This window comes from Gobio gobio (genome assembly GCF_949357685.1).
Source record: "Gobio gobio genome assembly, chromosome: 3".
Classification (NCBI taxonomy): domain Eukaryota; kingdom Metazoa; phylum Chordata; class Actinopteri; order Cypriniformes; family Gobionidae; genus Gobio; species Gobio gobio.
In genome coordinates, this window is record NC_137099.1 from 69,426,405 (window position 1) to 69,453,704 (window position 27,300).

Here is a 27,300-nt window from a genome sequence, read left to right on the forward strand (position 1 = left end):
AAAATTTTTTGATAATTGTTTAGTTTCTCTGATGATAACATTGCTGGATCTTCTGCCCTAGAATCACAATGCTCCTATAATCAATGACTTTCAGGGGATCAGCAAATAAGGCACTATATGATGATAACAACTGTATCATAAACAACAAGCGTCAAGATTTTCTTGCCATTTTCACCGTAACGAACAGTTACAGCAGCCAGAGAAAAACTTATGTTGGCAAGTCAAGGGTCAAGAGCCCAATTAAAGCAAACACTAATCACAATAATGGTAACTTCAAACAACTTTAATTTTCAATAAAACATCAACATCAAAACCTCAATAAGAGCTTCTGTAGTCATCTGATAGAAATAAAGTCTGTCTGGTTAGTAGTGTGTGAAGCTGGTAATGCTGTTTGTGGAGTTGTTTAATCCTCCTCTGCTGAGATCTTCAGAGATTGAATGTCTTTTTAATAGTCAGTCGTAGTTCTTGTGTTTTTCTTTTTCTCTTTCCTTCAGTGATTCTACTCATTATCATCAGGTGTTCACCACTAATGGTCAATTATCACTTAATTAATCTCTTAATTATCTCATTAACTTTAACACTGATTCAGTGTTACTTTAACACTCTGTAGAGTGGGACCAAATGTTCTCTGAGCAGTGTTAATTTAACTCTGGGGATTTTACTGTGCAGAATGTTGTTAACATAAGTTTAGCATCGCTAACAAAGAGCTTATAAGCTTTTCTCACACAAAATGTTCAAACACAGCAAGGGATCTCGCCCCTGTCCTATGACGTGTGGGTATTTCTTATCTCATTAAGATACTCATGAGCACTGCCTGGTGTGTTTGGAGAATGTCCACGGCAAGCTGTCTCTCTCCAAACGCAGGGTGGTGTGCACTGCGGGCAGCTCTGTCGTTCGACACTAGAGTGCTGCATAGCATTTGTTGAGCATGTGCTCATTAGGGCAGTGGCCAATAAGTTCACAGAATTCGAGGGAGTGGGGGAAATAGGGTTACTATTGGCCCCATATGAAGCATTCGCTTGCTCCATACCTGACTCCAACTCAAAATAGTGGTATTGCAGGTACCCCCACTCTCCCAATGGGCCTGTGCAGATTCTCCTACAAACAGCTCAGCAGGATTTATAGTGATCAGGCCTGCATGGCTAGAGCTTTGAGCACTGTGCGTAGAGCAGACTTACCAGGTTATTTTGTCAGGGTGCAGTCCATGTGACGTGCTTATGGGGAAAGTACGATCCACAGTCAACTACATACTGAGTGCAACATTTTGGGTCATTGAATGGCCAGTATGGTGGTGGCTAAGCTCCATCTGTGGTTGAATCTGGTGACACCTTTCTTGGTGACAACTTGCCCGAAAAGGATCGGAATGCTTTCCTCACGGATCTCCCCATCTGTCCTATTTAGAGAGGGTCTTGAAGCGTTTCAGGTGCAGTTTAAGAACTCAAAGATAGAGGTGGAATCTCTGAGGGGTTCAATGCCTAGAAAATTCAGTAGACCAGCACAGTCGGCGCACACACAGCCTAAACAGCAGGCAGGGTCGGGAAAGAAGGGTCCGCCCCAGGCAAAAGAGATATTTCTCTGCATGAAAGAAGGGGCAGTCAGATCCCTAGCTTGCAGACGAGGGAGGAACATCAGTCCAGAGGCAGCCGTTTTCTTCTCTCAGAGCTTTAGGTTTGTTATAAATAAAGACACCGTGTTCAGCATACAATGCCTCATGTTGATTTGTCAAAACCATCAAAATGCTTTGGAACTAACCTCACAATCAGGCTTGTGTGTGGAGGAAAATCCAATTATATGCAATATCCAGCAATGTTCACACAAAGATGCGGGGGTTCCCCAGGTGATGTCAGGGACCCTCGTTGTCTGCCTGGATGTCAAGCTCGTAAATACCACAAGATCGAAGAGCGAATGCAATACGTAATGTATTTGATCTCTTTTGAGACATCACATTTCCTCCTTCAGGCAACTATCTTCAAGTTTACTTCATGGGAATCACCGTGGACCATCCAGAAAAACCCAACGAACGCTTCTTATTTAGTATATAATCTTTGCTTAGTTTAGTTGTGTGTGTAACCTACCCATAGTCTAGTTTATTAAACCATTAAATCCACGCTTTATTGTCTCTGTGTGTGCCGCTCACAAAATCAAAGTTACTTAAACGTCTTGATCTAGCTACATGCTATTACCCTACTAATACTTTATACAGTAAGAAAAGGTTATTCTTTCTTGACCAGAAAGATTATTTATTTCCTAGAATTGATAGCTGATTATGCTGTCTGTGTCAGGAATAATAACAGAGGATTCAGTAGCGAATGTGAAACTGTATTTATTGAATAATTTCAATAAGAAGAGTAGTAGCAGTGGGTAGGGATGGCTGATGCGAACTGGCGTTTTGACACTTTGTCGAGATCCCGAAGCCCAGATGTTTCAAAACACTGCTCCGAACTGTGATTCGAAACACCCATGTCACGTGACTATGGCTAAATTAAGCTTCGAAGTGTTTCATCAGGTGGCGCCTGTCGAAACTGCGTTTGATTGAAAGGGGCGGGAACAAACCATACAGTCACACATCTGTATGAACGACAATCCATCTTCTCCTCGTGGGTTTTTGTGAGAGGAGAGAGATTTTGTGATAGCAGTGATTTTGTGATACAAGTGAGATTTATAGTGCGCTTTGGTTAGTTATATTTAGGCTAGATGTAAATTAGATATATTGACTGATAGGTATAGACAGTGACAGATAGTTAGGATAGATATAGTGACACATTCATATAGGCTAAGTTAGAGATATAGAATTATATAGATTCATAGGTGATATATAGATAGATATATTAATAGAATAGAAAGAAATGGAGGCTCCACGTAAGAGATGCCGTAAATCTGTGGTGTGGGAGCATTACCATTTGGAAACACCAAATAAAGTGAGACACACAGTGCTACAGCTGAAGCAACAGTACCTGAAAGATGCGTTTTTGCCCCGAACGCATGATCCATTCATTTGGAAAGAGAGAGCATAATCTCCTGCCGATGCTTACAGAGACGGACCATCTCACCAATCTAACACACACACATCTCCTGTGGATGCACATGACTGTTAACTAATTCAAAATTAATTCTAAACCAATAACAACAACGACATATTACTTAACAATTAGTTAACAGTCATGTGCCTCAACAAGTAAAGTCATAACATAATGATACTGTGGCGAGCAGCGAGGCTGAGGGACCGTGAGAGCGGGACGAGGCCGCGGTCATTATTATGATGATGCGCGCCAGCTGCGTGCCGCATTGGCCTCGTCTCTCGCGGAGGAGTGACGGGAGTATAAAGGAGGAGCGACGACAGTGAAGGACGAGAGAGGACCAGGCCTGGATTTTAAGTTGTATTTTTATTTATGGTTTTGTTTATGTATGTGTGCGGCAGTCGTCTGTGAGGGGCTGCCGCTTTTACTTTCACTTTGTTTGTTTGTTTATTTGATTAAAGTTTATTGTTTATCGTTCGCCGGTTCCCACCTCCTTCTTCCCACACGAACAAACATCGTTACAGATACCTTTGCAAATCATTAGCTAATGATTAAAGCACATTCAGTTGAAGTACATAGTTTTGACCATTTTGGTAATTAATATATGAATTTACATTATTAGTTAATATAATATGTTATTAGGGAATGAATACAATATGACACATTTAACTAATAACAATTCAATGATTACTTAATCTATTAATCATATATAATGTTCATTAGTTGCTGATGTAGTAATCATTAATAAATGGTTTAGTTCTTCATGAGTCATACATTAACTCATGATTATCTGTGCATTAGTTAAGCATGAATTGATGCATATTAGTGCACATGTATTTTAAAGTGTTACCATAATATTTGTATCTACAATTTAATCTGTGCAGAAGTATTGATTCCTTGTAACATAAACCTTTGATTAACTCACATAAGCTGTTCAGATAAGATTTGAAGCATAAAAAGTATAAACTATATTAGTGTATTTTTTTATTAAAGATTCGGAACAGAATGTGTGATCTAGATTTCTAACTTTAATTAAACATTAAGTGATAATACAAGTAATTCTGTGAGATTTAATGACTATGCATGTGGATGTTAGTAGAGGATTTACAAGTGTGTGTGTCCATTGTTTAATCAGACACAGAGACACTACATCCACCACAGAGGGATTCAGAGCATGTGTGTAAGAGAGTAACTGGCAAGCAATCATAACTCTTGAGATATCATACCCTAAAAATGGCTTCTCAGGTAAAGCATTTCAGCCCTTAAAATAATGAATACTTCAGGGGTCTGAAAAAAAAGAAAAAAATATGAATCTGCAATAAATATTTTTCGGTCATACTCCCTGACCCATTTCATTGCTTGTCCTGTAAGGATTGCCATGAAATCTCCATTGAACTAACAGCAGCCCCAAACAACTGCAAGGAAATCAAGGAACTTTGAGCCGTCCCATGAGTGCAGCGGTGCAATGATATTACACAGTGCCTGAAAATAGTCCCCAGCGCTCCCTGTGTGAGCCGGTTGTCACATTGGTTATGCTGACTGAGGTTAGCCTATTTTCCGGCGCTGTGTAATATATCATTGCGCCACTGCACTAATGGGACGGCTCACAGCTCTTGATTATTACGCAGGAATGAGAGAATAGTTCCAGTTCCTAGCAATATCAGTCGAGAAAATCACAACTTTTCATTTTCCGTCGGTCTTAGTACACGATGGAACTACCAAAGAGGGAAATTTATAACATGGTACATGGTAATAAACTGCAGACGAGTGTCACTTTCATCTCCTTTTACTTGACCAGCCCTGGTCTAAAATATAGTTTTAACTGATCTTGGGTCAGCCTTATAATGTAATTTCAGTTTAAATTTATTTAAATATTCATGCATCTATAATTAAAAAAAAAACAGAAGAAGAGTGAAAATTATTGTTTGCAATTGGCCTAGATCGCCAAGCGCTAGAGGACAGCGGATTAGTATGAATGAATGATGGAGGAACAATTTACTCAAAATACAGAAAGAGCCACTGATCTGACATTTGTATCAAATATCACGACAAGTCCTTAATAAATCATCATTACCCAATAAAAGTTGAGATTGAGTAGAAAAAAACATTAGAGGAGGAATAAAATACAGACATGGACATTAAATAAAGCCATTTGGGAAATGTTTGGAGAATCAAGTGAAAGCAGATGTGAGCACTTAAGATGCTTTAGATCAGGGGTCTCCAAACTCGGTCCTGGAGGGCCACTGTCCTGCAGAGTTTAGCTCCAACCCCAATTAAAACACCTGAACCAGTTAATCAGTGTCTTACTTGGGCCTAGTTAGACACTGATTAGCTGGTTCAGGTGTTTTTATTTGGGGATGGAACTAAACTCTGCAGGACAGTGGCCCTCCAGGACCGAGTTTGGAGACTCCTGCTTTAGATGGAGATTAAATATAATAGAGAAATCATTATACAATCAGTGAAGGAGACAATAGAGTTAAAATGAGTGTGCCATTAATGAGAACTGAAGAAAAATAGAGATAAAGTTAACAAAGTCACACGCAGTAGATGAAAAGACGATAAAAACCTCTAAATGGCGTTGAGAGAGTATAAAGAGATAGACATCACTGTCGGACATATGGGGAATGATCTGGAAAATGAGTGGTGTGGCGAGCAGCGAGGCTGAGGGACCGTGAGGGCGGGACGAGGCCGCGGTCATTAGTGATGATGATCGCCAGCTGTGTGCCGTTGGCCTCGAGTCTCACGGAGGAGTGACGGGAGTATAAAGGAGGAGCGACGACAGTGAAGGACGAGAGAGGACCAGGCCTGGATTATGATTTGTGTTTTGTTTACGTTTTGTTATGTGTGTGCGCGGCAGTCGTCCATGATGGGCTGCTGCTTTTACTTTCCTTTTGTGTTCATTTATTTGATTAAAGTATTTTGAAAGTTCGCCGGTTCCCGCCTCCTTCTTCCCACACGAACTATCCTTACTACAAGTGGAATTAGGAGGAAATATTCAATTCCAGTATTGATATAAAAAAGGCAGAGCTTTTGGCAGAAATTTTTGTGAAAACGTTCAGTTCAGAAAACTTCTCTGATAAAGCTAATAGGGAAAATACTCTAGTACAGAATCCAGGAGTAAATGTGAGGAAAGAGCAACAAGTGAGAGTTTAGCCTTTTGTTTATTTGAATTTAAGAGAGCAGTTTTAAATGTGAATTGATCATCCACAGGAAATGATGACATCTGCTATAGCGCAAATGGAAGATAGTGCTCTCTATGTAGTGTTAAAATTATTCAATAAAATTTTAAAACAGGAAAACAATGTCTCATAGTGTCACTATTAAACCTGGAAAAGACACATCATTTCCTCAAACTAGATCTGTTGCTTTTACTTCACAACTGGGAGAAACTATGGGATGAATGGCAACAGAAAGACAAACATATTTCATAGAAAAACTAACTTCTCTCCTAATGAAAGTGTCTTTCATAAAGGGAGAAACACAATGTTAATCTAGAGTCAGAAATTAGGAAAGGGAATAGCTGCAGTGTTTTTTGATTTAGGAAAAGCACACAATGTATTGTGGAAAGAAGGACTGCTGATCAACATTATCTGTGGGAGGAAGGTGATATAACTGGCTGATGGACTTCCTGTTTGAGAGGACAATAAAAGTACAGAATATTCAGAATTATATCAAATAGAAAATGGACTCGTTTGCAGTCCTGTGCTTTTCAACATCATGATTAAGGATATATTTGAGAAATTTGAAAAGGGGGTACGGAAATCATTATGATGTGCAGACATGCAGATGACAGGCTCAATGGATAAGAGGACCAAATATGAAGTATATAGAGAAGAACACGCAGGATGGTATTAATATGGTGGAACAGTAAATGGGCTTTCAGGTTATCTATAAACACAAGTTATATGCTTTTCTAGGAGAAAAAAAACTTTTCCTTTCCTCTTTCTCCTCCTTTTTTCCCTCCCTACTGTGGGATTACAAATTTGAGAAAGTACATTGCATTTAGCATTTAAGGTAAAAATGATGATATCAGATGAATTAGTCTGCTATGCAAATCTTCCAGGCCAGTTCCTGTTCTCTTCATTGTAAGTAAAATGAGCACCATTTGTCTTTAATGGCTCTTGGAGCCCTTGAGTGATTGGATTAGCATATATGCATTTGAATGACACTGTTATGCTTATTGAATCTGGACAGGTGACACCGTTATGCCTGAGGTGTGTCCTTTTACCTATACAATTACCTACAAAACATATTCATTCCTTTGTTTGAATGTCTCCTCCCCTGCTGTATAATCCCTCCCCCTAAAATGTAGATAAAATACAATGTACAACTCCTTTAGTTAGACTTGATGACCTCAGCGGAAAGACAGCATGTCTTTCTCAATAGGGAATCCTGCTGAAAAACCTATCCAAGTTCTCCTGGTCTCTACTTCAAGAAACAAAAGAAGTTCACAACACTACTCTAGCCTGTGCTACACTGAGCAATGTACACAGTCTCAGTATTTCGGGCACTTGTTGCGCTTACTCGACTCTTCATGACCAATCACTTTGTGTACCCCCAAGTTGTAAGTCGCTTTGGATAAAAGCGTCTGTTAAATGCATAAATGTGAATATAAATGTAAGCCACAAGGCATTAATACTGAAAATACTGAACTAGTGTTGAATATATATCAGGCTATTAAGATAGATTAGATTATGGATGTATATCTTGCAGTCACTGAAGAAGCTGGACGTGTAACAGACACAAACATGAACATTAAAACATCTCCAAACGCTGCAATACAAGCCTTCATGCAGAAGAAGATTCAATCTTATGATAGCTTACTGGATGAATTTGAAGGGGCATGATAGAAGGACATCTTTCAGGAATGCTAGGAACATAAATCAAATGTTAGAATTTTGGGGTGGATAGTAAACATTAAAGCAGAAAATTAAGGTTTATGTAATATAGAATGCAGCTCAACAGTCTTTCTTTAGCTATCCCTCCAGGGTTATTTGTGATGCCAACAATGGATTTACGTAAACAACAGAATTAAGGAGTCATTTTATACAGATACCGACTGAAATATTAGCACACATTTACATTAAACAACAATATATGGATAAGTTAATATTATTTACAGACCCAGAGACCCTACATACATGTATTTATTCCACAATATGTTATGGAAAATAAAAAAAGAAAGACAGATAAATGATCAGTATATAAAGCTGAACTTGTAGCTATTTTAATAGCATTACATTTGTGACATGAAAACAAGATAAATAAATCACATCTGATTGCTGGTCAGCATTTACAAGATCTATGAAATCATGCAGACCAGACATTCTTATTAAAATTCATCAGTTCTCTGTATAGTCTGACTCATTCATGTGTGTGTGTGTGTGTGTGGGGGGGGGGGGGGGGGGAGTGTGAGTGTGTGTGTGTGTGTGTGTGTGTGTGTGTGTGTCCCGACGGATCACCACCTTAACGTGGTGGGGCACTTTGCGTGTCTCCGTGACCCCTAGAGCTATGTCGGCGGGAGTCTTGTACTCCTGGTAGGGCCACCCATGCCGAACAGATCAAAGGGTAGAGGCCAGACAAAGAGTGATCCCAAACGCCTCAACGATGGAGTCGCCGGAAAATGGTGGGTGTGAGAGAACCACCAAAATGGCGGTAAAGTCTGAAGAAGGCAGCCCCACCGCCACGTGGGTAAACCCGGAGGGGTACAGTGGCTAGGGGAGTAAACCCTGATCACAAATCTGCCTTTGGGGACAGGCATAGGCGGAACCCAGCAGGTCCTTTCAGACGAAGGTCGTCATGGGTTCTCTCATGCCACCGGAGGTCCTTCTGGAAGGAGCCAAGATGGTGGGAGTGTGGAATGCACACCTGCACCTTCACCTTAATCCTTACCTATGTGCAAGCTTCTTGCCCCCCCCCCCCCTAATGGTGGTAGGCACAGGCCAAGGATGTGGCTAGGAGTGCCTAGCCAAACCATGCACACGGCAATGGAGTGATGGTCGTTGCAATTGTGGGATGGAGCAGCACATTGCCTTGGCAGCTTCCATTGCGACTGAGCAGTTCCACGCTGCTCACCCCTGAGATGGGGAAGGACCTGGAAAAGGTGGTTCAAAAAATGTCTGCGCCATACACTCTGGGCGGTATACCGCAACCGCCGGAGCATCCCAACATGCGGTCGAAAAACGAAAGAAAGAAATAGACACCTGAGTATTGCTTCATGGAATGTCCGCACCTTGTTGGACCTGGCTGAGACACCTGACAAGCCTCATCGTAGAACAGCACTTGTGGCCTTAGAGCTAGCAAGGTACAACATCGACGTTGCAGCCCTCAGTGAGACCAGACTTCATGGAGAGGACTCCCTGACGGAGGTTGGTGCAGGGTACACTTTCTTCTGGAAAGGGGTCCCCGAAGGCACTCGCCGGACCCATGGAGTTGGTTTTGCAGTGAAGTCCAAACTGCTGCAGTTTATCCCTGAATCCCCTGTCGGCATCAATGAGAGGCTGATGACCTGGCGCATCCCCCTTGCAAAAGGATGCTTTGCCACCCTCATTAGTGCCTATGCACCAACGCTTGCTGCCGAGTCTAACACCAAAGAGGACTTTTACCTTGCCCTCGACTCTGCCATAAGAAAAACTCCAGCCACAGACAAACTCATTCTCATGGGAGATTTTAATGCCAGAGTGGACATAGAGCACCTGGTATGGGATAAGGTAATCGGCCGGCACGGTGTTGGGAAGATGAATGACAACGGCCTCCGGCTCCTTTCTCTCTGTGCAGAACACCAACTGGTCATCACCAACACCATATTTCAGATGAAGAACAGATTCAAAACCACCTGGCAGCACCCACGCTCAAAACATTGGCACCTCCTTGATTACGTAATCGTCCGTCAAAATGACCGGAAAGATGTCCTCTCCACTCGAGTCATGCGCGGAGCAGAGTGTTGGACTGACCACCGTATGGTCAGATCCAAACTCCTCATGAGTATTAGACCCCGTGGTCAGAGGACAGCTCCAAAACAAAAAATCAATTGCTCAGCACTCAGTAGCCCCACTTCACGAGACCTCCTTCGACAGCTCCTCGCTGATAACCTCAAAAAGATCCCGGAGGAATCAGCTGACTGGCCAACGCTGCGCCAAGCCATCCACAGTGCAGCTTCAGAGGCATTGGGCCAGCCGAGGAAACATCATCAGGACTGGTTTGACAGCAATTCGGCTGAGATACAGACACTCCTCAAAATAAAACATGATGCCCATAAATCTCTCCTGTCCTGCCCTGGATCTCCTACCTTGAAAGCCACCTTTAATGCAGCGAGATCTGCAACCCAGTGTGCCCTCCGGATCATGGAGGACACTTGGTGGGTGAAGAAGGCAGAAGAGGTACAGCGTATGGCAGACTGCAACAACTCACAGGGCTTCTATGATGCCATCAAAACTCTCTACGGCCCCAGGAAGAGAGCAATTGCTCCAGTTCCTTCAGCTGATGGCTCGACGCTCCTCAAGGACCGCCATGAGATCCTCACCCGCTGGGCAAACCACTTTGAGACGCTCCTCAACCTCAATAACCCTGTTGACATTTCTATCCTGGATAACATCCCCAACCTATCACTAGTCACACACCTCAACAATCCCCCTCAGTTTCTGGAGACACGCCAAGCCATTGTGAGTCTTAAAAACAATAAAAGTGCTGGACCGGATGGCATTCCGGCACAGGTCTTCAAACATGGAGGGTACCTCCTTACACGCCGCCTGCACCTCCTCATCTATCATATTTGGGAATTTGAGACCCTCCCACAAGACTGGAAGGATGCCGATATCGTGGTCATCTATAAACAAAAAGGGGACAGAGCTGTGTGTGGCAACAGCCGTGGAATCTCCCTCCTCTCCATTGCAGGGAAAGTTCTGGCAAAAATCATGCTCAATAGGCTAGTTAAGTACATCTCAGAAGCTGCACTACCGGAAACGCAATGTGGCTTCCGGAAGACTAGATCCACCACCGACATGATTTTTGTCTTAAGGCAGTTGCTAGAAAAAAGCAGAGAGCAGCGCACAGAACTTTACATAGCCTTCATTGACCTCAGTAATGCATTTGACACTATCAACCGTGAGATGCTCTGGAAAAAACTTTCCAAACTTGGGGTACCACCCAAGTTCCTCACCATTCTACAGCAGCTGCACAATGGGATGCAAGCCAGAGTCACCACAGGAGAACTTCAGTCAGAGTTCTTTGATGTAAATGTTGGAGTGAAGCAGGGCTGTGTCTTGGCTCCAGTCCTTTTTAACCTCCTTCTCTCTGCCGTCACGCACCTTTTTCATTGTGCGTTAGGACACAAGGACGGTGTTCTCCTTGAATACCGCCTTGATGGAAGCCTCTTTAACATCAGGAGGTTGCAGGCCTACACAAAGACCAAATCCTGCTGCATAGGTGAACTACAATATGCTGATGACTGCGCTATTCTAGCACATAGTCCAGAATCCATGCAGCACGCCCTCAACACAATAACCTGTCTCTACCAATTCTTTGGTCTTCAGGTTAACATAAAAAAAACTGAAGTTATTTCCCAAATCTTCTCTCAAACCTCTTCACCCCCCAGCTTCCATATAAACGGCATTCCACTTAAAAATGTAGATCAGTTCACTTACCTCGGTTCAACTCTGTCTTCTTGCTGCTCCCTTGATATGGAAATCCACACCCGTATCAAAAAAGCCTCCTCATCATTCGGTCGCCTTCGTAGTAGGGTTTTTGAAAATCGAAATCTGAGGGTCAGCACCAAGGTTGCTGTTTATAATGCTGTGTGTGTCTCCACCCTGCTTTATGGGGCGGAAACATGGACTCCATACAGCCGACACATCACCCTCTTGCAATCCTTCCACATCCGCTGCCTTCAGAAGATCCTCGGCCTCTCCTGGATGGACCGAGTCCAACATGCGGAAATCCTACAGAGCACCAATTCTATCTGCATGGAAGCCGCAGTGGCTAAGAAACACCTACGATGGATAGGGCATACCATCCGTATGCCGGACCACCGCTTGCCTCGCCAAATCCTCTACGGTCAAGTACAAGGCGCCAAACGAGCGGCTGGTGGACAAAAGAAGCGCTATAAGGACTACACCAAGGGACTTTTAAAGCATTCCAACATCAATCCCATGCATCTTGAAGCTCTGGCACAGGACAGATCAGCCTGGCAGGTTACCTGTGCCCGAGTAGTTTCACAAATCCACGAAAAAAACCAACAGCGGAGAGCCGCGAGACGCAGACAAAGACACCAGAGGGCAACTGGAGCTCGTCTATCCTTTGGTTTCCCTTGCTCCACCTGTGGACGAGTGTGCGGGTCAAGGATCGGCCTCAACGCCCACGAGAAGTGGCACCAGCGGCAATGTCGTTGATCCCCTCCCCAACCCCGAAGCAAGCGTCATCATCGGAAACGATGGACAGCTATAAGAGTGTGTGTGTGTGTACAGGTATATGTGGTTTATGAGGACACAGATGTCATGTTACACTTCCTGTGTCCTCGCTTTAAAAAAAACATACTAAACTGTTTTTTAATGTAAAAATGCAGCTACGATGCGGGATCTGAAGCGGAAGGATAAGTTGGTTGAAGCGGCTGGAGACGGTACGGACAAACTAAGTTGTTTGTATGTGAACTAACATGAACAAACAACTGTATTTGTTGAATTTTTAAATTTTTTGTATTTTTAATTTTTAATTTACTATACATTAAGAAAGATTAATAAATACTGTAACAAAGGTATTGCTCATTGATAGTTCATGTTATGTAATACATTAACTAATGTTAACGAGCGAGACCTTATTGTAAAATATTACCATATTTGCAATTGAAGTATCGTTTTTTTGTGCATGTGAATTAGGTTTCATGCATGTGAAATAGGCATGTGTGCATCATGTCCCAATTCGCTCCACAGAAGCTCATATATTTTAGATATACGCAGTAAAGAAAGACAGAAACCCACAAAATGATGATTCCTGTATGCTTTTTACACTACTGTATATAGGCTTAAACCTTGGTGTAAGATTTAGATTTTTCTTATTTGCGAGTTAAGTAAAAATTGCGTAGACATTAATGGTCTGCCATTGGAAGAATTGACACATGACTAGAGTCATGTTCCAAAACTTCAACCTTTATTAAGCAGTTTACACATTTATACTTTGCATCAGCTGATATAGCCATCACTAAAAGTAAAGTCAAATTTAGGCTATTTATAAAGCATTTTTCACAATACACATCGTTTCAAAGCAGCTTTACAGATTTTTTTGTATTATTATTTATTTATACCTTTATGCCTTATAGCAGATTAATCACATTCAGCAGATTAATCTGCTAAAGTTTATAGGTTGTGAAGAAATTAAAGTGGAAAAGAACAAATATGTAATGTAACCTTGATCCCAGAAAAACAGGAACAATGTAGCTATCATTTTATAGACTATTTCTTAAGAAGGAAAGTCCTAGATCAGTTATTCTACAGACTACATTAATGTGAGAAATTAGGAGAAAGACAGTTTTGCATAAGAGCTGCTAAAATTTTATTATTATTTTAATATCGGATCGGTACTCGGTATTGGCCAATACTGAACACCAGATAGCAGAATCAATATCAGAGGCAAAAAAGGCGGATTGGAGCATCCCTAATTTAATACCTATTTTTAGTTATTTCTAAGGACATCTTTTAGATTGTTTTTAAATTATTATAAGAGCCAAATAAAATTATTTGTAGTATATTGTGTAAAAAAATGATAATAATAATAATAAAAATGTACTTAGAAAATACAAGTATCGGAGTGGGACTTAGTATACTTAGGACTTATACATACTACATAAAAATGTAAACTAAGAATAAACAAGGCAAACTAGCAAGATACTGATTATGTTTTTCACTGTATTAGCTACAATTAAATTTAGTTAATTTGCCTGAGATTCATGTGAAGTTGTTTAATCTGACAAAGAGACACGGATGAGTCATAAACTAAAAATCCAGCATAGAGGGGTTCAGTGAATGTGGTGTTGAATGTGTGTAAGTGTGTGAGTGTGTGTGTGTCAGATACCCTGTAGAAGGACAGACTGCCGGCCGACCAGTCCAGATATACTCCTACTCTCTTAGATGGGGATGAAGGAGAAGGTATGACAGTGCTCTCATTATTGTGCCAAAGAGTGAACCCATCAACAGTGCAAAAAAGGCACCAGGACATTTTACTTAGTCCAAACCTACAATTCCTCTCTTCTTTCCTGCTGATTCCTTTATATGTCACTGCTGTATGACCCCAGCCACTCCATTCAGCCTCCCAGTAACAGCGTCCAGTCAGACTCTCTCCACACAGAACCTGAGGACACTCATCAAATCTGTCTGGATGATCAGGATAAGGCTGATGCTCTTTCACATATGTGATCTTCCTGTTCTCATCAGACAGAATGAGTTGAGTGTGTGCTGTGTTTGGATCCAGTGTGAGATCACAGGCATCTGAACACAAGAAGAGATATAAAAACAGTATTGATTTAATTTGTTAACATTAAAAGTGCATGTGTGTCAAGAAAAAAAAAACCTCACATTTTCGCAGTCCTGGTTGGATCCTGCAGGGTTGTCCATGGTCCAGACTTAAACAACAACAGCAAAAACAAAATACAAGACTAGTTAGAATAGTTATTCACAGATGAACTATTGTATTAGAGCCAGATACAATCCATTCATACCAATAAGGTATTATGATTATTCTTCCATCATAGAATGTGTCTGTTCGGTTACACACATACAGTAGCAAAAATGCCCCCGGTCGAACTTCTTTATAAACTTTATCCTTTACTTAGTTTTTTTGTAAATTTGAAAACTCTAAATGTAACAAAATATGAATAAAGGTTTAAATCTATACAGTTAAAAAGGCTTCCCTGCACCACATGTACTCATCATACTTGAGTATCTGCAGTGAGTCCTTCATTTTGACTCCTGAATCTCCTGGGTTGTTGTAGCTCAGATCCAGCTCTCTCAGGTGTGAGGGGTTTGAACTCAGAGCTGAAGACACATAACCACAGCCTTCCTCTGTCACCATACAGCCAGACAACCTGCAGACACAAAACAGTCAAATCATCTATAGACACACCAATATTATGACCGTCAGACTGTAATCTTTCATGTTCTTAATACCTCAGTATCTGCAGCTGACAGTTTGGGCTCTTCAGTCCATCAGAGAGTAGCTTCACTCCTGAATCATGCAGGTCATTGTTACTCAGGTCAAGCTCTCACAGGACACAGTTTGAAGACTGTAGAGCTGATGACACACTTTTACAGTGCTGATCTGAGAAATTACAGTCAGCAAGACTGAAAAAGTGAAAAACAGTGAATGACTTGAGAATCAAGGCAACAACTTGTGCTGTTCTGAAAATTTACATCCCCATCAAACTCAGAATCTTACATTTTGGTTAAAAATTAATCCAATTACTTAATCAGGTTATAGAACCCAATGTGTTCTGTGGATTGGAGCTCTGGAGTTGCCTCACAAAATGAGATCTCTCACAGACTGTGTCCACACAAGATGACAACAGGAAAGCATGCAGCTGGTCAGGGCTGTCGCTAGAGGGGAGAAAAGTGGTGATGATTCTAGGGGTCCCCGACTTTAGCGGCTATGTTGACTCGCCTACTTTGATCTCTGTGATCATACACAAAACCAACAGCACCATCAAACTACCATCAACCACTTGTTTGCTACAGTATCAGATGACCTGCTTATCTCAGCCACATCAGCAGAGGACTGTGAACAATAGGGCTGTGCTCAGAATATCGATACAACGATACATTGTCATGAACTCCTGACGATGCACGTAGCGATACAGCAGCTGCCGTATCGATATTTTGTGCGTTTGAATGTAAACCAACGTAACGCGAGCAGCAGTGCAAGACATTCAAAATGGAGAAGAAGTTTTCAGTTAATGAATTAACCTGTTTCAAGGTTTGCGTTCTCTAGCCACCTGGCACTGTTGCTGTGCGGATGAGCGCCAAAAACGCCAAAAAAATAGTTTTCTATTTTGGTTGGAAATTGTGTTGTGTAAGTGGCCCCAAAATAAATAACTAATGATTTTTTACAACGGAAATGAATAAGTCAAAAACTTACAATAACTTTTTTTCTAGAGTTGATGTACAACCAAAACAATCTCTCTTCCATTAAGTTCCTATTATCACTGTAAAGCTGCTTTGAAACAATCTATATTGTGAAAAGCGCTATATTAATGAAGGTGACTTAAATTGACTTCACTATGATGGCACAATCAAATCGTGACCAATTTTTACTGAGGCTGACTTAACATATGCCTAAAAAGGCTGTTAATATCATGGTCTGTCACACACAAGTGTTGCAAAGACAGCACAAGCAATTAATGATGCACATACCACCTGTTTAAAAATGTAAATATTTGTTAATGACTGTTGACAAACTCACAAAGTGGGCAGAAGCTCTCCCATGTGTGAGGGAGAATGCAAAAACAGTGGTTAAAATTTTGTGCAAAGGAGTCATACCATATTTGGGATATCAACTGTTATTGTAAGCAATAATGGAACACCTTTTACATAAAAAATAACAAACTTCAGTTACTGATTTAAAATTTTAACAAACACCTCATTGGTGGAGAAAACAAACAGAACTACCAAAGACTAAAGTTAATGATTTATTTAACAATTAACTAAAGCGTGTTTAGCCAAAAAAAAGAGTAACGTTCATATTCCCAGCTGTTTTTGCTAAAATACAAATGACACCATCCTCCACTGCCAGAATGTCTACTTTTGAAATATTGATGGGAAGGTCTTCCCTGACCCCACGGATCAAAGTCCACGTTGGAGTTTCTTATTTAGGTGAAATGGGGGTGATCCTGGATCACCGTCACAGCTGTGGGGTCCATTCTTCCTACCTCACTTAATACATCTGAGATAATTTGACAGATCCCAGATCTTTTAATCGTGATAACTGGATTGAAATATCTGGATTAAGTTGTCTAAAATCACTGCACGCTCATGTGTTCACTGAAGAGGGTAGATGCATCGATACTCTAAACCACAATCAGCAGTGCAGCGATTGGCTGACGGAAAGACAGCAACGTAAGGACATCACATAGTTTAAAAAGCCACCTGGCAAAAAACTTGACAAATTACACACAAAAAAAATCTATGAATTTCTGGACCTTTATAAGGAAACAGCCAAACGACCAAACCAACATAATTTATAATAAATAAATGATAAATGTTTTTATTTAATCACCCGAAGATGCAATCTAATCCTTTTTAAATGAAATAAGTCTGCTCCAGAGCAGGTTTGAGCTTATGGACAGCAAGTTCAGGATGAGCTTCGAAGAAACAGACAATCCAAGATCATTGGACAATTGTCAACAATTAAATACAGCTAACCGAGTTAGCACCATATGAAGAATGGACCCCTGGTCAAGAAATGTGATTCTTTTAATGGTGATGTCGTGCTAACATTTCCTCTTCCATCAGAAATATCAACATACCAGGTTGTGCCCAACCAGGAGGTGCTGATCAGAAGCCTAAAACCAGTTAAGTTCGGAGAGCCGAAATACCTCGGTCTGACCACAGTGATTGCTGTGACAGGAATACTGACTGACCTGCTGTTGATACATGTTAGTAGACTGAAGGCTACCCTGTGCCATCTCCCTTTAAAAATAATTTTTATAACAGCCATATAAATTTTAATCAAAAGTGAAGCACTAAATAAGAAATTTAAGGTGGCCATTGTTCATATTTTCATATTTCTTGGGCTTACTTTTGACTGTTCTAGTGCAAGACTGCCTTTGTGTAATTTATTTCCGTTATCTTATGTACACATTGTTGATACACCTAGACAAACAAGAACTAGACCTTAAACACAATGACACACTCGCACACAGGAGCTGAAGACACACAAACACATTTGTGCATATACATACCTTACTTGTTACTATATGGTAATCTATGGTTTGACCCCTGAGTACTTTGATTGGATGTCCAGGATATCCTGGATATTATTGCCTGATCTTGAGTGTATAAATATGACCCATCTTCCTTAATATAAGTTGAAAGTGTTATGGTGTTGTAATGGTATGGTGTCTATTTCCTCGTTCTGCTGATATCTTGCACTGCTGATGCCACACAGTTGGAGCACCAGTTTCCAACTGATGATTGAGAGCATTGGGGCTACAAAACATCTACCTAAAAATTTATCTTAACACCTTGAAAGAAACCCCAAAAAGGATTTGAGAAAATTATCTCAAAAAGTATTGAATAACTGGGTCAAACTAAGAGACATGAATAATTATCAACAAGAGAACATTGTCATTATACTTACTGTAATAGCATTAACACTCACTTGGCTTTTCTGCAGTTGATCACAGCTGATATCAGTCTTCTTCTCCCTTCATCTGATGTGTTGTATTTCTTGAGGATCAGCTCATCCAGCGGCTCCTCTGAGATCTGAAGCATGTAGGCGATTGTTGAGCACTGAGACGGAGAGAGATACGACTCTGAGTGATTGTCTGATTTCACAAACTCCTGAATCTCTCTGGAAAGGGTCTGATCTTTGACTTCCAGCAGACAGAGGAACAGATTAATGGATCTTTCAGTGGAGAGTTCACGTCCATCTTTGATCTTGTCTTTAATGTACTGTGTGGTTCTCCTGATGCTCTCTGAGCTGTTCTCTTTGCATGTCAGTAGATCCTGTAAGAGTCTCTGATTGGACTCCAGAGAGACGCCCAGCAGGAACCGCAGGAACAGATCCAGCCGTCCATTCTCACTCTCAAGAGCTTTATCTACTGCTCCTTTAAGCAGATTATGCATTGAAACAATAACCTTAAGGGTATCTACAGTGCTGCTTAAATAGCAGTAAAATACATGGAAAGCAGCGAGAAACTCCTGAATGCTCAGATGAATGAAGCTGTAGACTTTCCTCTGATGAATCACAGATTCCTCCTTAAAGATCTCAGTGCAGATCCCAGAATGCACTGCGGCGTCAGTGACATCTATGCCGCTCTCTCTCAGGTCCTCCTCATAGAACATCACATTGCCCTTCATCAGCTGTTTGAAAGCCACTTCAGCAAGTTTCACAATCACTTCTCTGTTGGACGGCAGGAGTTTCTCTGGATCTCTCTCTTCATACTTCTGATTCCTCATGTTTATCTGAATCAGCAGGAAGTGGATGTACATTTCAGTCAGAGTTTGAGGGATTTCTGCCCTCAGATCTTCTTCAAGGAGCTTCTGAAGCACAGTGGATGAGATCCAGCAGAAGACGGGGATGTGGCACATGATGTGGAGGCTTCTTGCTCTTCTGATGTGTGAGATGATTCTGCTGGCTTGATGCTCGCCACTGATTCTCTTCCTGAAATATTCCTCCTTCTGAGGCTCATTGAATCCCTGAATCTCTGTCAGACGGTTGATGTATTTGGAGGGGATCTGATTGGCTGCTGCTGGTCTGGAGGTGATCCAGATGAGAGCCGAGGGAAGCATCTCTCCTTTCATGAGCTTTGACATCAACACATCCACTGATGAAGTCTCAGTCACATCAGAAACTTCCTGAGCGTCTGAAAACCTCAGTGTGATTCTGCTTTCATCCAGACCATCAAAGATGAACACAACTTTACACTGCTCATAAATCCTTGAGTCCAGATCTTGAAGTTCAGGATGAAAGTCCAGCAGGAGTCTGTGAAGACTGTACTGATGATCTCGTATCAAGTTCAGCTCTCGAAATGGAAGCACAAACATGAAATCTACATCCTGATTGGCTCTTCCCTCTGCCCAGTCCAGAATGAACTTCTGCACAGAGACGGTTTTTCCGATTCCAGCGATGCCTTTAGTAAGAACAGTCTTGATCTGCTCTTTCTCCTCACGTCCTGGTTCAGGTGAGGCTGTAAAGATGTCATTGCAGTAGATTAGAGTGTCTTGTGAGTGTTGTGTTCTGGCTGTTTTCTCCATCTGTAAAACCTCATGTTCTTCATTCACTCCTTCTCTCTCTCCCTCTATGATGTAGAGCTGTGTGTAGATTCTGTTCAGGAGGGCTTCATTCTCTTGGAGTTTCAGTCCCTCAAATAATCTCTCATACTTGTTCTTCATGATGGTTTTGTTCCGGTCTTTGACTCTTTGTAGTTCATCATCCACTGGTTGAGGAGAATCCTGGTCTCCAGTCTGATCATCTCTATTCACACTGCTAAGAAACATATGTAAAGAAATATTATAAAATGAAATGGAAGACAAGTGTAAAAGAGTGTTGAATAAAAGAGATGTGTGTCTGGGCAAGTCTGGGGGGCAGATAGGCTGGCACTGAAAACTATTTACATAACGTTAATTAGATCAGTAATGGATTATGGAAGCATAGTATATGGATCAGCGGCAAAGACCCACTTGGACAAACTAGAGCGAATTCAAGCAAAGGTATTAAGGATTTGTTGTGGAGCATACCCTTCTTCACCTGTTTCAGCGTTGCAGGTAGAAGTAGGAGATATGCCTCTCAAAATAAGAAGACAACAGTTAAATGCAGTATATTGGGCGAATCTTATGGGACAGGACAAATCCTACTTTAAGGGTATTAGAGCAGTGTTGGGAGTATGGAAAAAGTAAGTGTAATAGTTTTGGATGGGTGATTGATGATTTAATAAAAGAGTTGGATATTAAAGAGTTAAGAATTACTTCAAGAGTGGTGTTACCAGCAGTCCCTTTGTGGATTTTGCCACAGCCATCAGCTGATTTAAGGATGTTGGAAAACAGGCAGAAAGAAGGTCAGAGTGAAATAGAGGAATTCCAGGTAAAGGAATACTTATGGTTAAATTATGGGCATACAATACATGTATATACAGATGCATCAAAAAATGCAGATAATGAACATGTAGGTGTAGCGTTTGTTGTTCCAAATCTGCAGATATCCAGAGAAATAAGGATATCAAATAAATTATCATTTTTTTCAGGAGAGTTAATTGCAATAATGATGGCAATTATGTGCATTGAAGCACAACAGTCAGACTCTAGACAGGATTTAGTAGTGGAGATATTGCAAGAATTATATATGTTACAGCAGGTAAGAGTGAGGGTAATATTCATGTGGGTACCAGCTCATGTCGGGGTAAAAGGGAATGAGGCAGCAGATAAAATGGCGAAACAAGCTTTAAAAAAGCAAATAAATCAAAGATGGCAACAAATGTGGGAAACAGGAAGTAAGGGTAGACACATGTATGCAATACAGCCAAAAGTCGGGAAAAAGAGGTACTTGGGTGGAAGTAGAAGAGAGGAAAACATTTTATCAAGACTTAGAATAGGACATACAGGACTTAATATAACATTGAAATTAATGTGCAAGCATCCAACAGGACTCTGTGAATGGTGTAGAGAAAATGAAACAGTAGAACATGTTATCATGTATTGTGAAAGATATAAAGAGGATAGAGATCAATTATTTGAAGAGATTATGAGGAAAGAGGAGCTTGATATAACTTTGAGAAACATATTAAAACCAGAACAGGGAGATGATAATAGAGAAGCTTTATGTAAATATTTGGAAGATACAGGTTTAATTAATAGGATTTGAGGGTTTTTTTTTTTGAGCCAGAGGAGCTAAACACGCAGCGCTGGCTGTAGCATAATGTTTTAATATAGTGGGTAAGGATGGGGGTAGTGGTTAGAGTCTCTGGATCAAGTTCACAGTAGGTGGCGGTAATGCTCGAAATTGAATCGCCAAAAAAAGGAAGAAGAAGAAGAAGAAGAAGTACATCGCAAAGTCTTGTTTTGCCATGGTGAACTTTACTAAGCATTATCTCCTAGTCTGATTGTCTGTTGATGATCCTGTTTGCTATCCGTCATCAACCCTTTGCTGCCTGCCTCTGACCCTTGCCTGTTTCACTGTTCTGTGAGTTATATCTGCCTGTCCTGACCAACTGCCTGTCTACTGTTTACGATCCTGCCTGTTTGCTCCTGTCTGACCCCTGCCTGTACAACTATGATTGTTCTTAATAAAGCATGCAAATGGATCCCTGCCAGAGTGATGATTCGTTACAGAAGACTTCTCCTACTCAAGATCCAGCTGCTTTCTCTCACCTGTGTGCTTCACTGTCAGCTCAAGCCAGTCAACTCGCTGCCCACCAACACCAGCTCAACTGCCTCACAAGTCTCACGGACAAACTGGTAAACATACTACATGGTATTCAGTTATCTGTGCCCGCGGCGTCTCAACCACCTGCCACGGCCGCCATTACCCACGCGGTTGGCACGCCGTCGCCGATGAATCCCCACCTCTCTCTGCCTGAGAAGTTCGATGACGATCCTACAAAGTGTAAGGGTTTCATTCTCCAATGTTCTCTCTTCATTAACCAACAACCAGCCATGTACCTCACTGATGCTGGTTCACTGTTCACGGGAAGGGCGCTGTAAGGATATCTGCGGTGTCAAATGATGATGGAGCTGCTATTCATACCTATGATTATTTCCTGCAGAAATTTAAAGAGGTGTTCGATTTTCCCAGTGATGGAAAGGGAGCCAGCAAACGTTTGATGGAGCTTATACAGGGGCGTAAAACGGCGGCTGAATATGCTCTTGCATTCTGCACACTAGCGGCTCAAACCAACTGGGTGAGTGACACTTTAAAGACTTGCTTCAGGAGAGGACTAGCTCATGAGTTACAGACGGAGCTAGCCTGTCATGATGATGGCAAGAGATTGGATCAATTCATTGAACTCGCTATACAGGTCGACAACCTTATTCACGCACGCAAGGCTGGACAGAGACGTACTGATCGCACACAATCACCTGCGGACCCTGACAGTTCTGAACCCATGCAGGTTAATGCTTACCGCTTGTCTGAAGAGGAGAGAAGCCGTCGGTTAACTCACCGTCTGTGTCTATACTGTGGCAGTCCTGGTCATGTGAGAAATGACTGTCCAGTTCGCACCCATCCAGAAAACCCACAGTCAGTGAGTGATGCCAATCCTTACTACAGTTCTGATTTGTGTGTCTCTTTGCCCATAACATTATTGATAAACGACATGCGACTAGAAACCACCACCGTTCTGGATTCCGGGGCTTCCGGGAACTTTATTTCCCAGAGCTATGCACAACAGCATCAGCTCCCATTAACCGCCTGTTCTTCTTCCCTCACAGTGGAAGCAATAGACGGCCGGTCCCTGGGCCCTGGACGCGTGAACACCATAACCCAACCCATCACTATTTAGACTGGTATATTTCACACTGAAAGCATTCAATTCCATGTCTTACCCACGTCTACATTATCCGTCATTCTAGGGTTGCCATGGCTATGAACTCACAATCCCCACGTCTGCTGGAGAGAAGGACAAATTGTTCACTGGGTCTCGAACTGTTTATCAAAGTGTCTGTCTCACTCACCTCATCTGTGCATTAGAACCATTCAAGCTGACAAAAACTACTGAACCTGCTGAATCCACTCCAGAATTCGCACTACCTGAGGAATATCGAGACATTTTCCTGGCCTTTAGTAATGTATGTGCGTATCAGTTACCACCTCACCGCTCTTACGAATGTGCCATTGATCTGATTCCAGGGGCCGCACCTCTCAAGGGACGTATCTTCCCTTTCTCACAACTGGAGTCTGAGTCCATGAAGAAATATATCGAGGAGGAACTGGCTTCATCCGTCCTTCCAACTCGCCAGCATCTGCGGGCTTCTTCTTCGTGGACGGGGGTCTCCGTCCCTGCATAAATTACCTGGGTTTGAACGAGATCACCATAAAATTTCGCTATCCATTACCTTTGGTACCGGCGGCTCTGGAACAACTACGCACAGCCCGATAGTTCACCAAGCTCGATCTTCGCAGCGCCTATAATTTGATCCGCATCAAGGAAGGGGATGAATGGAAAACTGCTTTCTCCACAGCTACTGGTCATTATGAATACCTCGTCGTGCCCTTCTGGCTGGTCAATATTCCGTCAGTGTTCCAAGCCTTCATTAGCGACGTGTTCAGAGACATGCTCAATCAATTTGTCATTGTCTACATCGACGATATCTTGATTTATTCCGAAACCATGGAAGAACACATTCAGCAGGTCAGACAGGTGTTACAGAGATTGATTCAGTTCCAACTCTATGCCAAAGCTGAGAAATGTGAGTTTCATAAGACGGTAACCTCCTTCCTTGGTTATATTATCAGTCCTGATGGCATTGCCATGGATGAAAAGAAGGTGTCTACCATTCTCAACTGGCCACAACCCAACACAATTAAAGAACTGCAACGTTTCCTAGGATTCGCAAACTTCTACCGGCGTTTCATACGCAATTTCAGTACCATAGCCTGTCTGCTTACCAAAATGGTAAAGAAGGGCCCACCTCACCTCAAGTGGTTCCCTGCTGCCATCGACGCCATCCAACAACTGAAGGAGCGCTTCACAACTGCTCCTATCCTGCATCATCCCGATCCATCCCTTCCATGCACAGTCAAGGTTGACGCCTCCAGCACCGGACTAGGGGCAGTCCTGTCCCAACGGAAAGGTAATACACCTAAACTTTATCCATGTGCTTATCATTCCAGAAAACTCTCTGCAGCAGAACGAAACTATGATGTCGGAGACAGAGAATTGCTGGCTATGAAAGCGGCGTTCGAGGAGTGGCGCCATTGGTTGGAGGGAGCAGAGCAGCACATCCGTTCATCATCCTAACAGATCACAAGAACCTTGAGTACCTCCGCACTGACAAGAGACTCGTTGGTCACTGTTCTTCTCACGGTTCCATTTCACTGTTACCTATCGTCCTGGGTCAAAAAATGTCATGCCCTGTCCCGCCAGTTTGAAGGTGAGATCAACCCAAGAAGTACTGACACTTTTATACCTGCCTCTCTTGTTGTTGCACCCATACAGTGGGATATCATGTCAGAACTGGAACAGGCCAACAACTCCTGACTGTCTTCCCACCAAGGTATTCGTTCCTGTGACTTTCCGCAGCCACATCCTTGAGATGGTCCAAAACTCACCTGCTTCTGGTCATCCGGGCATCACCACTACCATTCAGATCCTTCAGAACCGGTTCTGATGGCCATCATTATCCAAGGATTCTACACAATTCGTCAAAGCATGCCACATCTGCAATATAAATAAACCATCCAATCAGGTCCCCGTCGTCTGTTGCAACCCCTATCTTTACCACGCCGTCCCAGGTCTCGCATTGCCATCAACTTTATCACAGACTTACCCATCTCAGACAGATACACTACCATACTTACAGTCATCGATCGTTTCTCCAAAGCCTGCCGCCTCATCCCATTGTCCAAGCTGGGATGAGGCGTTGTCCCATTGTCCTCATCCCATTGTCCACCGCCATGCAAACGGCCGACCAGCTCTGCAATTGGGTTTTCAGGATCTACGTTTTGCCAGAAGATACGTCTGACCGTGGTCCTCAGTTCAGCTCCCGCTTTTGATCAGCTTTCTGCCAGGCACTGAGCATCAAAGTCAGCCTTACCTCTGGGTATCACCCTCCGTCTAATGGACAGGTTGAGAGACTTAATCAAGAACTTACCCGCTTTCTACGATCGTGCTGTAATCACAATTAGAACGACCTGTCCCGATATCTCATGTGGGCTGAGTATGCACAGAATTCCATTCGCAAGCCAGCAACCGGGATTACCCCGTTTCAATGCATTCTGGGGTTTCAACCACCACTGTTTCCCTGGTCTGGCGAGCCCATCAATGTCCCTGCCATCAATGATTGGAGTGAAGAAACCTGGAATAGGGCCCGTACTCACCTGCAACATGCTGTCCGCCGTCTGAGAGAGCAAGCTGATCGCCACCATCGTCCTGGTCCCGCCTACCAGCCAGGTCAATGGGTATGGCTGTCCACGAGAGATCTACGTCTTAAACTCCCCTGTAAAACGTTGCTCCTTTCCAAATCACACGTCAGATTACTCCTGTTTCATTTCATCTTGCTTTACCTAACCACTTTTGCATCTCTCCCACATTTCATGTATCCCTGCTCAAACCTGCCGATGGTCCCGGGGAGGTGTCTGGTGATCAGGGTCCCCCATATATCCTGGTGGAAGGCGAGGAGGCGTATCAAGTCCGTGAACTACTGGACTCCAGGCGCCGAGGAAGAGTACTCCAGTACCTGGGGGACTGGGAGGGGTATGGCACGGAGGAACCACCTCAATGCGGATGATATCCTGGACCCCAACTTTGTGGAGGAATTCCACACTGCGCATCCGGAGAGATTAGCCCCTCGGCCTCGTGGAAGACCTCGGCGTCGGTTGTCTCCTCGCGCCATGAGGTGCTCTGCGGGGGGGGGCTCTGTCACAGAGATGATCTATAAGGACCCACTTACCCCTCAGTACGTTGCAAAGTCTTGTTTTGACGTGGTGAACTTTACTAAGCATTATCTCCTAGTCTGACTGTCTGTTGCTGATCCTGTTTGCTATCCGTCATCGATCCTTTGCTGCCTGCCTCTGACCATTGCCTGTTTACTGTTCTGTGAGTTATATCTGCCTGTCCTGACCAACTTCCTGTCTACTGTGTACTATTCTGCCTGTCTACTGTTATACCTGTTTGCTCCTGTCTGACCCTGCCTGCACTACTACGATTGTTCTTAATAAAGCATGCAAATGGTTCCCTGCCAGAGTGATGATTCGTTACATTTAGGCAAGGCAAGTTTATTTGTATAGCACATTTCATACACAGTGGCAATTCAAAGTGCTTTACAGAAATTAAATTAAAATATTCGTAGGTAAATAAAATAAAAATAGAAAATATATATAGTATAGTACATTTACACTCACAATGATTCGTCACTGAATTTAGGAGGACTCATCATTGATCCATCACTCGTCAGAGACACACATCTGGGTTTGGGAGATGTTCTCAATGTCTCCTGCATCATTTCAGATGCAACGTTTTCTCTATTCCCCACAATGAAGAACTGGAACAAGGCATGAACATAGAAAAAACATAAAACCAATAACATGACAAATCATATCTATTATATTGTAAAGATAGTCCACTGGAGGTAAGCCCAAGTGCAGTTTATTTAAACAAGGGGATAAACAGAATCCAATGATGACTTGACATGAACCATGAACAGACACTCACCAACATCAGTTTACAGGGAACATTACTCAACAAGGACACATGGCAAACATGAGGGCTTAAAGGGTATATTGCAGGTAAAAAAAATTAATATATAACCTTGTATGAAAATACCATATGAAAAGGTAATGCAGGATTTAAAATGTTTTAAAAAGACATAAGAGCACTAATTTAGTAGATAAAGTGGCCGTTTCGTTGGCCGCTTGTAAAAAACGCTTTTTT

At 42.3% G+C, this 27,300-nt stretch overlaps 1 pseudogene across 1 annotated transcript; it reads right to left on the minus strand.

Moving 5' to 3' along the window:
• Window positions 1-12,727: 12,727 nt before the first annotated feature.
• On the minus strand, window positions 12,728-26,885 carry LOC307123850 (NLR family CARD domain-containing protein 3-like; annotated as a pseudogene). The gene is made up of 6 exons: window positions 26,772-26,885; window positions 18,375-20,204; window positions 15,170-15,343; window positions 14,938-15,087; window positions 14,579-14,625; window positions 12,728-14,491 (listed from the first exon to the last, which is right to left on the minus strand). The product of its transcript is annotated as an NLR family CARD domain-containing protein 3-like (transcript).
• Between the last annotated feature and the right edge of the window lie 415 nt (window positions 26,886-27,300).